Here is a 16,531-nt window from a genome sequence, read left to right on the forward strand (position 1 = left end):
TTTATTTTTAATATATGTAGGTTGGATGACATGGGTTAAATGTCATATATATATATATTTAAAAAAAAAAAAAGTAACCTATTGCAGCGGATATTAATATCCGCCGCTATATGGGTTATTTTTCTTTTTTTTTTTTAAATGATCTATTGCAGCGGATAGAAATATCTGTCGCAATAATTGTAATATTTTATTTTTTTTAAATTGACCTATTGCTGTAGACACCCCATTTTTGCATCCGCCTGATTAATCAACTCGTCAACCCGATCGCAATGATTCCCAATGATGGATGTGTATTCCATTGCTTTACTTTGTTACCAGATGTGTTTCAGAAATCCGGATGAGGTATCTCGAATTGACAAAACCTTAGAAACCACGCTACGCTAGGAAAATACGACCCCAGAAACATAGAAATCATCATCTTGTAGACCAAAAAGAAGCTTCACGATAAAAATCACTAAAAATGATTAAATTACCAAAATACCCCTAACCTCAAAACAACCCTAGAGCCTACGTTACGCTTAGAAAAACCCATTCGAACACATAAAATGACAAATCGGAACCAAATAAATCATTTCACCAATTTTAACAGAATTTGACAAAATTACGAAAATGCCCCTCATACAGTTCACAACCATTTCACACAAAAAATTTCATAAATAACAAAAACTAATATTTCCATTGAATTCCTTACGAAAAACCGATTCTAAAACATCCTAGAACGTCAAAAACCGACTTAAAACGTGAAAAGTCCTCTCCGGGGGCAAAACGGTAATTTCACAATTTTCATAATTAAAAAATTCGAAATTAATAAATAAAACATTAAATAATTAAATTTAAACATTAATGAAATAAATTTAAAAATTTGAACCTAAAAAATCGATTAATCGGACTCTCAGGCAAAATTGTTGAGGGTTCGTGGGATATTTTTTTAAGGACCCCTCCATTTGGGGGTCCAAAGAATTAAAGAAATAATGGAGGGGCCTTCTCCAAAAATTTAAAGTAAATCAAGCAAGACTGAAGTCAAGGTATTAAAGTCAATCGAGTGAGACTACAGTCAAAATTAAAGTCAATTAAGCAAGACTGAAGTCAAGATATTGAAAGTCAATCAATTAAGACCAAAGTCAAACATTAAAAGTCAATCAAATAGAGATCTAATTAAATAATAACTCTATCTAATAGAGTTCTAACTTAAAAATAATTCTACCTAAAACAATTTGAATTAAAACACAATTCTACCTAAAACAATTTTAATTAAAACACAATTCTACCTAAAACTAAAACACAACTCTAATTAAAAGATCTCTAATTAAACACTAACTCTATCCAAATCAACCCCTAAAAACATCTATAAATAGAGGTGCTCACACCCTATTTTCGTATCAAATAATAAACCCTAGGAGAAGTAGGTCTAGAAGCTCCCCTAGCCCCCCATAAACCCTAGTTTTGGAGTCCCAACTCCTTAACTAACATCCCTCATTCAATTTTAGTCTAGAAAACACCCAAAAGCCTTCTAAAAACACCCCCAAATCCGCAACGAACTTGAAGAGTTCAGATTCAAAAACAAGGAGATACCTTGCCTCGGAGATCCGAAGTCAAATCCGAAAGCAGAACGAAGCAAGGGAGCACGGTACAAGGAGTTCTTTTTGTCAGATCTGAGGGAACCAAGTCCTTGTCATCGGAAAGGTAAATTTTTATTTTTGTTTATTTTTTTTATCTAGGTTTTAGCAATGTAATTTACTTGGGAAGTTAGTAGAGACCGGCTTTGGCCGGGCGGGGTTGGTGCCTAACACCTTCCAACCCCGTAACTTGATCCCCGAATTCAGATTTTTTATGGTAGATTAGTTCCTTTTATCTATGTTAGAGTCAGTTTGGTTCCTAGACCACAATAACTAAGTGGCGACTCCCAAACCTCAAGGGTCAAAAGCGGATCCGCGCACCCTGCGGATCGAGGGCGCTTTCAGTGGCGACTCCGCTGGGGACATTGAGGATCAGACTTGAAAAGCCCCAAGTATGGGAGTATTACTAAAATTACCTAGAATGTTTTAGTTATTTTGTTCGTTCATTTGTTTATTTGTTAGCTTATTAGCATCTTTGATTTTTTTATTTATTTATTTGATTATTGAGTATGCGTTTGGACTTCGAATGTTTGATATTTTGGGCATATTATTATCTTTGTGGTTCAATTGAGGATTGTTTAAGGTGACCTTAAATAAAGCAAAATTTTGAAAGTGGTTGTTATTAAGAATGGATTAATGATTATTAGAATAGGGAGATCGTCGATTTTTTATTTTTAGGCATACGTTGATCTATTCTTGGGTTTTTTTTTGAAAGGGAGAACGATTTTTGATTTAATTTTATTTGTGGGTGTGTGGTCGATCTTTTGGTCGATAGTTTTTCTTAATTTTAATTTTAATTTTTTATTTTTTATGATCGATTTGTTTTGATGAGGGTGCTGTCCGTTGACAGCAAGAGAGAAACAAATAGTCAAAAAGAAAAAAAAAAAAAAAATTTGAAGTTTCTGCCGACAGCAGCTCCTGTTGGTGTGCCCCAAGTATAAAATATTGTAAGTTTTTAAATTCAACGTTTTAAATGGGGTGTTAATAGAGAAAAATGCTTTTAATTTTTTAAAAAAATCAGTTTTTTGTTGAAGAACACATCGTCTTCTTCATTCGGTTCTACTGTCTCAACAGAGACTCGAAAACCTTGCTCCTCAAAGGTTTTTAACCCGCCTCTTGGCTCATTAATCTCGGCCGATTTAAGGATCAACCGTTTGAGTTTTGCTTTCATCCTGATTATCGATTGATCAACGATGGATCAACGGACTGGTATGGGGCGCTGTTTCCTGAATTACTTCATATCTTCTTCGCTCAAAAATCGTCCCCATGTCTCGACTTTAATGGCTGTCTTGCCCGATCAGCTGTAAGGAAGATACTTCTGATCTCGATTGAACATGAAGATCTCTGTGGAGATTGGTTGAAGTGTGGTTCTTCACCCTATTTCTTTTAAATAAAAGATTAAAATCGCCATTCAAGAAGTTCAGAAAGAGATTTCTTTCATCACAGAACTGAAATGGCGAACAATTCGTCGAAAAATCCCATGTTGCATGCTGATCTCGACGCTGGTATGCTGTTATAGGCTGATCTCGACGATTAGCCTGCTGTTCTAAGCTGATCTCGACGACTAGCCTGCTGTTATAGGCTGATCTCGACGATTTAACCTGCTGATCTCGACGTTAAGCTGACGTTGATCTCGACGTTAAGCTGCTGATCTCGACGTTAAGCTCGACGTTATCCTGCTGTTTTAAAACAGCAAGGCCGATCTCGACATGTGCTGCCAGCGGCATATGAGTTACTGCACTGTACTGTATTGGGTTTTAAATCAATTTTTTTTTAAAAAAAAGAGGAAATTAGTTTGTTTCTAAAAAAGAAAAAATCAAAATAAAAAAAAAGATTGGAGATTTTCTTTTCATAAAAAAAAAGGAGTTCAAAAAAACAACAAAGTCATTTTCTAAATGTTACCAATAGCAACATATATGCAAGTTTTCTTTGTTTTGTTTTTTGAATTTCCTTGATTGGGCTCAATTTGTTTTTTTTTTTTTTTTTTAAAATGAATAAAACCATCCTCTTATTTCATTGATCATTATCATACCCTTAATCCGAAATTCTTAGAAATTTTGAATTATCTTTTGGTCACCCCAAAGCGCCCTTGATTGGACTATAAATTTGCGATGATCGGGTCTAATTGATTGCCACATACCGTATATGTGCATGTTTAAATCGTGAACCGGACCATATTATTGATTCATGATGATTGCCTATTTAATGTGCTATAATGTCATTGGGAATACATGTTTGATGTTGGTCATAATGTTGATCATGATTAAATGTTTATGTGATTGGAATGGTGCTTATATCCATATAATTCATGTTATAATTGGTTTGATTGGGCCATGGGCCCATTTGTTTGGAAAAGGCCCCGGGCACACCCCACCCTGTTTTGCACACACCACATGCACGTTTACTGCTTTACTCACTTACACGTCCCATTTAGCCAACGTGGCACTAGTGCGTGGCCCGGTCTCTTCGGAGATGCGACGTCATTCATGAAACCCACAACTCCAGTCACGTACCTTAGGGTATATCGAACTGGGGCATCAATACCGTCTGATCAGGTGATTCTGAGAGACATATTGATGCACCCATGCTGGGGTGACCTGAGCCTTTGTCCTATTGTAAGCCACACAGTCACATGTCCCGATTGCCAACGTAGTACTAGTACGTGGTCGGTCCCCTCGTGGGATGCCAAACCATTTATGAAAGCTACAACTCTTGACTCGTACCCGTAGGTATAAAAGGTAATCTAAGTATATCAATTGCACTTCTTGGTCAAAACCGGTGCCTAAGCAAGATCTTGCCCCGCTGTACCCTACTGTACGAGGGGGATAGACTACGTCTATTCTAGACAAGAGGTATTTAAGTGGGCCCTTGCTCAGCATTGTGCGCCACCTCTCAACTAGAGATCAAACTGGCTATTTTTGACTTCAGAGAAGTGAATTGAGGTTTTAGATTATCACCTATACGGTATATCAAACCAAGTCACCACGTATCGAAAGGTATATAGGTGTGCTTGGGCAAGGGTGGCCAGATAAAAATGCATTGCACGTAGTAAGCCTAGAGTCTAGAAACCTTCCCCATAGGTCACGACTCGAACTTATCGTGGGTGTTCCCGGGTTGTTTATTGAATGAATGTTTGTTGTTGGATGAATGTATGTGAGTGATGTGAATGGTGAGATCAGAGTGTATGATTGTCCTCAAGGATCAAAAATATTGTTTTTGAAAATCAAAATGGGTGCACCGACCCAATAAAAAATCCATTCTTTTATAATAATGACCCAGTCCATCCCAATCCAATAGTCCTGATGGACCGGGCCATTTAAATCAAAATGGAAATCAAATTTTCAAAGAAGAAAAAGAAAGTATTTTCTAGGAAAAAATGTTTTCCAAAAGAAGTGTTTTCCAGAAAAAGTGTTATTCTCTAGAAAAAATATTTTCTAGAAAATATTTTCCATAAGAACAAGATTTTCCAAGAGAAAATGTTTTCCAAATAAAAACTATTTTTCAAAGAAAAAATGTTTTCCAGAAGAAAAAATTTTCCAAAAGAAAAGAAAATGAAGGAAAAATGATTTACAAAAGATATATATTTGCATGAAAAATTATTGAAATATGTTTGAAGTTGTTATTCAATGAAAACATTATTTGTCAATATTTTTCAAGAGTGCAGTAAAATTAGTTTTCTTCTGAATAATCATTAAATGGATGAACTTTTTAATGGATTGGTGCAAAAAAATTCAATAAAATCTCAGGGTTCATTTAAAATGTTATCAAGGGGGTGACACTGAAATTGGTTAAATTCATCTTCAAAGAGGTTTAAGGGTTATCATTGTATCTAAGCTCAATCGTCCATCGTCTAGGTAGGGTTGTAAATCCGATCAGTTAGAGTAAACGTCAATATCAAGTCAATAGTCAGAAATGACCTCAGAATTTCTCAACATCGCCCAGTTGTTCCTTAAAGATCATAGTGCTTCAATCCTACCGGTTGTAAGTAATATCTCAGTCCTCAGTCCTAATCAAACTCATGTGGGTACTTGCCTTGAATTTTCATAAGTCATTCGGATTAGTTCGAGTCCTTTTTTCTAGAAAGGTCATGTCTTCCTTAGATTGAGTCTACTTTTTCTTATTGAGTCAAGTTAGTTTGTTGAGTCTATAGAGGTGTCTGTCGCCCCTTCTGAATTTGATTGGATAAAGGAAATTTTTGAATACCCCGAGCGCATTAACGAATTAACAAATAATCTAGCTTCAAGGATATATTTCTCTCCTGAGCAAGAAGATAAGAGTCGGACTCAAGAAAGTAAAGGTCATTGACCTCGAAACAAAAAATAATTCCTAAATAGAAACCATCTTATCTCTAGAGGAACACAAGGGGATAATGAATTTTCTCAGAAATTTCAAAAGACTTGTTCGTGGGCATATGAGGGTATGCTAGGTACAAGCTTGGGTGTTGTTCAACATGGAATGGATACTCGTCTATATCAATGGAATCAAAGAAGATGTTATAAAAATGTATCAGTGCTATCCTCACTACATCTTAAGTTTCAAATCATATATTATCAGTCGATATGGGGGTACCTTTTGAATTGATCTCTGATAATGGGTCGTACATCAAAACATAAATCATTACTCTGTGTTCAAAGTTGAAGATCTGGAATCACAAATCATCCTCCTACCGTCCTCAGATCAATGGAACGGTTGAAGCAGTTAGTAAGAGTATCAAGACTATCATCAGGAAAATGAGTTAATAACATCGAGATTGGTTAGAAAAATTATCATTCACGCTGTGGACATATCGAACTCTAATTCGATCCTCTACTGGAGCTACTCCTTACTCCTTAGTGTATGGCATGAAAGCAGTCTTGCCAGTTGAAATGGAAATTTCGTCTCTCAGGGTCTTGTTGAAAAATCATTTGGTAGAAACAGATTGGGTTCGTCAACAGTATGAAGAAATAAACTTGAACGAAGAAAATGAGTTAAAGCCCTATATCACGTGCAAGCTTATCAAAGAAGAGTTGCCCGTGCATTTAATAAAAAGATCAAGGTTCGTCATTTACAAGTCGGGGATTTAGTACTCAAAGAGAACAGGGCACCTATTTTTGATCCCAGGGGAAAGTTCAAACCAAATTGGGGAGGTCCGTTCATCGTCAAAGAAATATTATCAAGAAAAGCTGTCAGACTTCAAGATCATGATGGAATCGAGTTATCAGAACCAACCAACCTTGACCAAATCAAACGGTACTACATTTAAGGAGGCCATCTTTGGCCGAATCAATTTCCTTGCTACCCAGTTCATTATCTCCTTTCTCAGCCCTTTGCAGCCCTTTCAAAAAAAAAAAAAAAATTGTGCCTTTTATTTCTTAGCCTGATCACCTAACCTAGGGGAGGGAAAATTCGAACTACGTTTTGGTCTGATCCCAAAATTCTGGGGTACGTAGGCAACCTGAGAAGTTACTTCAGGCCCGACCACATCAAAATAAAAAAATGTATTTCCCACACAATATAAAAAAAATCAAGAAAAAATTTCAAAAGAAAAGAAATATCATCCAAAGTGGGAAAGAAAATTCAAGAAAAAAAAAATAATTTAAAAGGAAATGCCACACAAGGGGCATTTGGGTTTTTGAGCTTCAAAATTCCTTTCTTTTTATACCCAGTCCTAAGCTTACCCATGAAAGTCCTCCTAAGTACCGTGCGAGAAGTCAAGGAAGATAGCAAAGCATGATTAGACAGCAACTCCAGAAGTTCAGAAGAGAAGAAAAAGATAAAAAATGATGAAGCCTGCTAAGTTGAAAACCCGAAAAGGGCGACTTAGGCAAAAATTAAGGCAAGCTCGCAAGGTTGAAAATCTGAAAGGACAACTTTGGCAACAATCAGAGAAAAGAAAAAAAGAGCTCGCTAGATCGAAAACCTAAAAGGCGATCTAGGCAAAAACTAGAGCAAGCTCGCTAGATTGAAAACCTGAAAAGGCGATCTAGGCAAAAATTAGAGCAATAAAGAAAAACAGAAGAAAATCCTAAGCTGAGAGCAGTCCAAGCTGAAACATCAGAAGTCCGAATAATCAAGTTCAATACTTAGCTTAAACCAGGCATAGACTCAGAAGCCACAAGTATCTTGTCTACAATCGATCTGAAAATGTTTACTCCCCCAAGTGAACCAAGGGAGATGAGGGTGAATTCTATGATGAATTTCGAAAGGAAATAATTTTGTACTCTTGAGCCTGATTCAAAACTATTAATAAAATTAATCAAAATTAAAAGTTGAGTCTTTATTGCGCTTGTGGTAATCAATTATTTCAAACCTTCATACAAGGGGCATTTTCTTTCTCTTTTAATGTAACTTTTCCCCCTTATACTAGGGGCATTTTTTTTTTTTTTTGCATGATGTGTTCAATTATCTTCAATGTCACGTACATTGTCAAACTAGGGGCATTTTGTCTTCGAGCAATGTTAATCCTATAAAGATAATAGGAACCCCAAACTTAAGGTTACCCTCTTGATAACAGTTTTTTCAAAAAACTTTTGAGGTGCAAAAGAAATAAAAACTCATGTTTTAAATTCATAAAACTTTTTGATACATCCTTGAGGTTCAAACAAAAGTATTTTGGATCTCACATAGGAGATATGACATTCTTTCGTTCTCCAGATTCTTTTTCAGATCCAATCATTCTTGGAATCGATCATTTCTCTTCCAGATTCAGTATCTTCCAGATTTATTCAATTCACTCTGATCAATCTTTTCCAAATTCATTCATTCTTTCCCAAAAGTCCTTCGTTCCTTTGCCAATTTTGCACAGTTTTCGCCAAGGGTTAACTTGGATTTTGCTCAGTTGCCGCCAAGGGTTATCTTGGATTTTGCTCAGTCTCCGCCAAAGGTTATCTTGGATTTTGCTCAGTTGCCGCCAAGGGTTAACTTGGATTTTGCTCAGTTTCCGCCAAGGATTATCTTGGATTTTGCTCAGATACCGCCGAGGGTTTTCTCGGAATTATGCTCAGATACCGCCGAGGGTTTTCTCGGAACTATGCTCAGATACCGCCGAGGGTTTTCTCGGAATTATGCTCAGTTTATGCTCATATTATATTCAAATTATGCTCAGTTTATACTCAGACTATGCTCAATTTATGCTTAGGTTTTACTCAATTTCACACAGTACACACACTTGCATTTTTTTAGTCAGGGAGAATTCTCTAAAATTCAAGGATCTGACACTATCAGTGAGAGTTTGCGCTCAAGGACCTGACAATCTTTTAATTCGGGGAGAGCTTTACCCTCAAGGATCCGAACACCCCGACGAATTGCTAAATCAGGCTGCAAAATGAACTGTCACTAGCTTTGGCATTCAGATATCGCACTATCTACCAAAATAGATTTGCTATCTAGTTTGCTTCAACCCTCTGCCAAAGAGGGGCATCTGTAGACACCCCATTTTTGCATCCGCCTGATTAATCAACTCGTCAACCCGATCGCAATGATTCCCAATGATGGATGTGTATTCCATTGCTTTACTTTGTTACCAGATGTGTTTTAGAAATCCGGATGAGGTATCTCGAATTGACAAAACCTTAGAAACCACGCTACGCTAGGAAAATACGACCCCAGAAACATAGAAATCATCATCTTGTAGACCAAAAAGAAGCTTCACGATAAAAATCACTAAAAATGATTAAATTACCAAAATACCCCTAACCTCAAAACAACCCTAGAGCCTACGTTACGCTTAGAAAAACCCATTCGAACACATAAAATGACAAATCGGAACCAAATAAATCATTTCACCAATTTTAACAGAATTTGACAAAATTACGAAAATGCCCCTCATACAGTTCACAACCATTTCACACAAAAAATTTCATAAATAATAAAAACTAATATTTCCATTGAATTCCTTACGAAAAACCGATTCTAAAACATCCTAGAACGTCAAAAACCGACTTAAAACGTGAAAAGTCCTCTCCGGGGGCAAAACGGTAATTTCACAATTTTCATAATTAAAAAATTCGAAATTAATAAATAAAACATTAAATAATTAAATTTAAACATTAATGAAATAAATTTAAAAATTTGAACCTAAAAAATCGATTAATCGGACTCTCAGGCAAAATTGTTGAGGGTTCGTGGGATATTTCTTTAAGGACCCCTCCATTTGGGGGTCCAAAGAATTAAAGAAATAATGGAGGGGCCTTCTCCAAAAATTTAAAGTAAATCAAGCAAGATTGAAGTCAAGGTATTAAAGTCAATCGAGTGAGACTACAGTCAAAATTAAAGTCAATTAAGCAAGACTGAAGTCAAGATATTGAAAGTCAATCAATTAAGACTAAAGTCAAAACATTAAAAGTCAATCAAATAAGACTAAAAGTCATAATAGAGATCTAATTAAATAATAACTCTATCTAATAGAGTTCTAACTTAAAAATAATTCTACCTAAAACAATTTGAATTAAAACACAATTCTACCTAAAACAATTTTAATTAAAACACAATTCTACCTAAAACTAAAACACAACTCTAATTAAAAGATCTCTAATTAAACACTAACTCTATCCAAATCAACCCCTAAAAACATCTATAAATAGAGGTGCTCACACCCTATTTTCGTATCAAATAATAAACCCTAGGAGAAGTAGGTCTAGAAGCTCCCCTAGCCCCCCATAAACCCTAGTTTTGGAGTCCCAACTCCTTAACTAACATCCCTCCTTCAATTTTAGTCTAGAAAACACCCAAAAACCTTCTAAAAACAGCCCCAAATCCGCAACGAACTTGAAGAGTTCAGATTCAAAAACAAGGAGATACCTTGCCTCGGAGATCTGAAGTCAAATCCGGAAGCAGAACGAAGCAAGGGAGCACGGTACAAGGAGTTCTTTTTGTCAGATCTGAGGGAACCAAGTCCTTGTCATCGGAAAGGTAAATTTTTATTTTTGTTTATTTTTTTATCTAGGTTTTAGCAATGTAATTTACTTGGGAAGTTAGTAGAGACCGGCTTTGGCCGGGCGGAGTTGGTGCCTAACACCTTCCAACCCCGTAACTTGATCCCCGAATTCAGATTTTTTATGGTAGATTAGTTCCTTTTATCTATATTAGATTCAGTTTGGTTCCTAGACCACAATAACTAGGTGGCGACTCCCAAACCTCAAGGGTCAAAAGCGGATCCGCGCACCCCGCGGATCGAGGGCGCTTTCAATTGCAACGGATATTAAGATCCGTCGCTATATGGGTTATTTTTTATTTTTTTAAAGTGATCTATTGCAGCGGATAGAAATATCCGCCGTTATAATTGTTATATTTTATTTTTTTTAAATTGACCTATTGCATCGAATATTAATATCCGCCGCTATATGGGTTATATTCTATTCGTGAAAAAATTGATTTATTGCAGCGGATATTAATATCCGCCGCTAAATGTATAACCTGCAACAGCGGAACAAGTTATCCGCTGCTATAGTTAGCGACGGAGGAATCAACGACGGATCTTTGGTTCCGCTGCTCATCGCCGCAATAGCTTTTACCGGCGGAAAAATTACCTTGTAGCGGCGGAAAAATCCGCCGTTGTAGATAAAAAATGTTGTAGTGTAGTTATTAATAAGAAACAAAATTTGTTCGTAACTTAAAAGTAAAATAAACAAAGAAACTATTTGAAAACTCAAGGGAGGGACAAACCATTCTTGGATTGTTGGTATCCTCAATGAAGTTTCCTCTTTGAAACTTCAAGTTTCAGTTGTATTAAAACATCCTCTGAACCTTTTGACTTTTGATAGTTCAGTTTGTGAAAATCATTAGATTGCTATTTAATATTGAAATTAAAAACTATGTTAAGAAATTCAAAATTATTGTAGTTACATTTTATTGATTAGATAATCGTAGTTTCTGTTGAAGCCTCATCTCATGGTAGGTTTTGTGCTTTGAAATTAGCTTTGGAGGTCTCTGAGGCATTGAAAATAAAAATGGATTGAATTTTGAGTCAAATAATTTTACTAACATGAAAACTTTTATATAGTAAAACTTGAATAAATCCTACTATCTTAATGAACAATAATGGTTAAAACTAATTGAATGGAAAGAATCCAGAACTGATGAGTCCTAAGGATTCCCCATAGTTACACCATGGAGTTTAGCACAAGTTTATGTTCTGCAAAGAACTCAAAAAGTGGTAGTAATAAACAAAAACATAGCACTCTAAATAAATAAACAGTTCAAGTTAAATACCTACAAACTATTTAACGTAATCAATGACCTTCCCTTCATTCGTCGATTACAACTTACAAGTGTCATGCATTCCCAGCACTACCAAGCAAGACTAATAATTTAATACACTAACATTCAAAAACAAATTTAAAACTCTCAGACCAAGATCAAATCAACATACGAAAATCATTCAAGTTCACTTCAAAGGCAAGTTTTGAATCTTTTATACAAAAGAAGAAGAAAAAAAACCTCTAATTTTCTATTATAAGAACTATCAAGGTAAAAGTACTTAAAAGATTAAAAACAAAATCGCCATTATTTACAACAAGACCCATACAAAAAATAGAGATTCCTCACAAATTATTGAGAATTATATTCTTTATCAAATTGAAAAACATCTAACCACTCATCCAAAGTGATAGAAGCATTGTATGTACGAGAAAAAAACAATACATCCAACTTACTTATCTACAAAAAAAAATTGAAAAAAGACATCTATCTTTTTAGCAAGATCAACACCAAGATGGCTTGTAGCAAAGCAATCAAGGAAAAGTAATGAATTTGCTTTAGAAGTAACAATTTCATCAACACTCATGGCAACTTGAAGAAGAGAGACATCATAACGCCTGGCCTTAGTTTCTAAAGGTATAGTGAATGGTCAATACCAATAGTATCATGGATTCCAATTTCAAAATGGAAGCTTAAGTTTAGTTCCAACACTATCTATACTGGCAACAATGTATGAATCCAATGCTCAATGAAATAAGGTCAGAAATTTGAATCAATATCCAGACATTGAAAATGGGAAAATTTAAATAATAACTAGATCCCTTTGGAAAGAAATGAATGAATGCCAGAATAAGCATCAGAAGTAGATATCCTACTTGCCCATGCCTTAACCAATGTTCACCTTGGCTAAAATCAACCTAATTGACCATGAATCTTGCAAACTAAATTTTTGGTATTTTTCAACAGATAGGACAAAGTTGAGGTACCATTTGAAATCCTAGTCTCTTGTATGTAATGTGTGAGAATCCCCAATTGGGGACTTGAGTACATGGAACTGTTCTAGAGTTATCATAAAGATTTTTGGTTATGTAAATTTAACATTTATGTGCTTATTAATGTTTAAAGACATTGACCATATCAACGTGCTAAGGTAGAAACAATAATAAAAAGGTATAACATGGAACTTCAAGGCCCAATCTATCAAGTTTCTTATTTATTAATTTATTAATTAATCATTTTCTAAACATACTGTTAAATCCTTCATACTTAAAAGTTTCTTTAAATTCAACATGATGGAAATACTAAAATAACTGTATCTCAGTATCTGTATTCCTATCCTGGATTTTGGGACGAAGGATTGCACTATGCCTGTCTCTATCATCTTAGCTAATGATATTTTTAATACAACCCATTAGTAATTTAAACAATTATCTCACTTGATTAGCTGGGGACTATGTTTTTTAGTTTTGTGTCTAAGCCTATGGACACGACAAAATCCTTCAAACACAAGTACCATTCCATACAATAAACTATTTAGTATTGTAATACTACGAGTTTTTAATTCGTATCTTGAGAAAATCTAATAGTAAGATTTTGAGAAAATTTTAAAAGAAAGACTTAGGGTAAAATACTCAGATTTTGTTATGTTCATTTTCAGTGAAAATTGACTTCGTCATTAGATTCAAAAATGTTGAAATATATATTTTAGCCTGCAAGCAAGCTCAAATTCGAGTTCAGATGAAAAAATTATAAAATCTTCGAATTTCATGTTGAGTGGGATGTAAAAGAAAGAATTTTCGTTAGAGTGAGAAACAAGAAATTCGACCGCACCTTTAGATTCGCAACAAAAATATTCAAAATGGAATACTCATTTATCATTTTTCGAGTCTGAATAGTCAAGTTAACGCCAAAACTAGAAACAATGGAAAAAAAATTTCAAAGATGCCCTCAGTTTTTTGTATTTAAAAGAAAGTTGGCTTGCTTTTATTATTTTCTCTTCTTTTCCAAAGAATCAAACATCAGCCTACTCTCAATCCAAGGGTTTCAACCCATTCTCATCAGGTTCTATCGCAAACAAGTTCGAGTTGATCAATGATGAAGAAGCAAAAGTCGTCGGCATCAACGAGCTCCACATTCTCATCACCTTGGATCTTCATTTTCCCTTCTTTCTTTTAATATCTCATAAAAATCAATGAGTGAGTGTAGACACCTCATTTTTGCATTCGCCTGATTAATCAACTCGTCAACCCGATAGCAACGATTCCCAATGATGGATGTTTATTCCATTGTTTTATTTTGTTACCAGATATGTTTCAGAAATCCGGATGAGGTATCTCGAACTGACAAAACCTTAGAAACCACGTTACGCTAGGAAAATATGACCTCAGAAACATAGAAATCATCATTTTTCAAACAAAAAGAAGCTTCACGATAAAAATCACTAACAATTGACCAAATTATCAAAATACCCCTAATATCAAAACAACCCTAGAGCCTACATTACGCTTAGGAAAATCCTTTCGAACACATAAAACAACAAATCGAAATCAAATAAATCATTTCACCAATTTTCACAGAATTTGACAAAATTACGAAAATGCCCCTCATAAAGTTCACAACCATTTTATACAAAAAATTTTATAAACGACACAAACCAATATTTTCATTGAATTCCTTATGAAAAATCGATTCTAAAACATGTTAGAACATTAAAAATCGACCTAAAACGTGAAAAGTCCTCTCTGGGGGTAAAACGATAATTTCACAATTTTCATAATTAAAAATTTCGAAATTAATAAATAAAATATTAAATAATTAAAGTGAAACATTAATGAAATTAATTTAAAATTTTGAATTAAAAAAATCGATCAATCAGGCTCTCATGCAAAATTGTTGAGGGTTTGCAAGATATTTCTTTAAGGACTCCTCCATTTGGGGGTCCGAAAAATTAAAGATATAATAGAGGGGGGTTCTCCAAAAAATTAAAGTCAACTAAGCAAGACTAAAGTCAAGGTATTAAAGTCAATCAAGTAAGACTAAAGTCAAAAATTAAAGTCAACCATGCAAGACTAAAGTCAAAATCTTAAAGTCAATCAAGCAAGACTAAAGTCAAGGTATTAAAATCAATCAAATAAGACCAAAAGTCAAAATCCTAATAGAGTTCTAACTAAAATATAACTCTACCTAATAGAATTCTAATTAAAATACAATTCTACCTAAAACAATTTTAACTAAAACACAACTTTAACTAAAAGAACTCTAATCAAACACTAATTCTATCTAAATTAACTCTTAAAAAATCTATAAATAGAGGTCCCCACACCCTATTTTCGTATCAAATCATAAACCCTAAGAGAAGTAGGTCAAAAAGCCCCCATAACCTCCCATAAACCCTAGTTTTGGAGTCCCAACTCCTTACCTAACATCTCTTCTTCGATTTTAGCCTAAAAAAAATCTAAAAACCCTTCAAAAACACCCCAAACCCATAACAAACTCGAAGAATTCAGATAAAAAAAGAGATACCTTGCCTCGGAGATTAGAAATCATATCCGGAGACAAAACGAAGCAAGGAGTACGGTACAAGGAACAGTTTTTATCAGATCTGAGGGAACAAGGTCTTTGCTATCGGAAATGTATAATTTCTTACTTTTTTTTATTATCTAGGTTTTTTTAACAATGTAATTTATTTGGAAATTAGTAGAGAGATGTTTATCGGGTGGGGTTGGTGCCTAACACCTTCCAACCCCGTTACGTGATCCCCGAACCCTTTTTTCTTTCGTAGATTAGTAGTATTTGCCTTTTCTTAGAGTCAGTTTGGTTCCTAGACTATAATAACTAGGTGACGACTCCCAAACCTCAAGGGTCAAAAGTGGATCTGCGCACCCCACGGATCTAGGGCACTTTCAATGAGTTTAGATACCACCAACTTGGAGCTTCATCTTGTTAGTAGAAGACTCGCTGTCTATTGCAGAAGGAAAAGAGAGTGCCACCGTTGAAAGCTTTGCAAACCCTAATTCATTTTGTACTCAAGTCAGTCCAACATCGACTCTCATGCCATCCAATCTTGATTTTTGTATTACCTTTCCACATTCGACAACTACACACTTCGAGAGGGGACTTTCACTTCCTAGTGGTAACTGTAGATATCGAAACATGCATTTAGGAATTTTTATCGAGCATGTTTTGTATTTATAAATCATAGAAATCCTTTATTTGATTTTCAATTCATGTTTGAATTAGATATTTGATGCGTTTTTATCAAGTTTTAACATTAAATTCATGGGTGAGTTGATGGATTCGAAGAACGGAGGAGAAACCCAAAAAATTTGTCGACCAAAAATTTCGAGTAAGTTGGAACTTGTTGACGGTGCAGTCGTCAGAAGCTAAGAGCGTTGCCATCAACCACTATCAATATTGACGGCTCCGCCGTCAGACTTAAAAACTTGGCCAAATTAATAATTTTTACTTTAAGTTCTTTAATTAAATTAAGGTTTTATCCCTCATTTCGAAAAAATGAGAATGGTTTCAAGTAGAAGTGCACATTGGATTGGGTAAATCCGAGAACCGAACCAATCTGAAGTCTTTTGGATTGGATTGGTTCTGATTGAGCATGGTTTGGTTCGAGTGTGGATTGTAAAAAAAATCTGATTATTTTGGTTCGATTTCAGATTAGGGTTTAATAGAACTGAACTAATCCAAGAACCAAACTAATCCGAAGTATCTATTACAACATATATATA

The sequence above is a fragment of the Akebia trifoliata genome, chromosome 16 (genome assembly GCF_017979445.1).
Source record: "Akebia trifoliata isolate Shusen 1 chromosome 16, ASM1797944v1, whole genome shotgun sequence".
NCBI lineage: Eukaryota > Viridiplantae > Streptophyta > Magnoliopsida > Ranunculales > Lardizabalaceae > Akebia > Akebia trifoliata.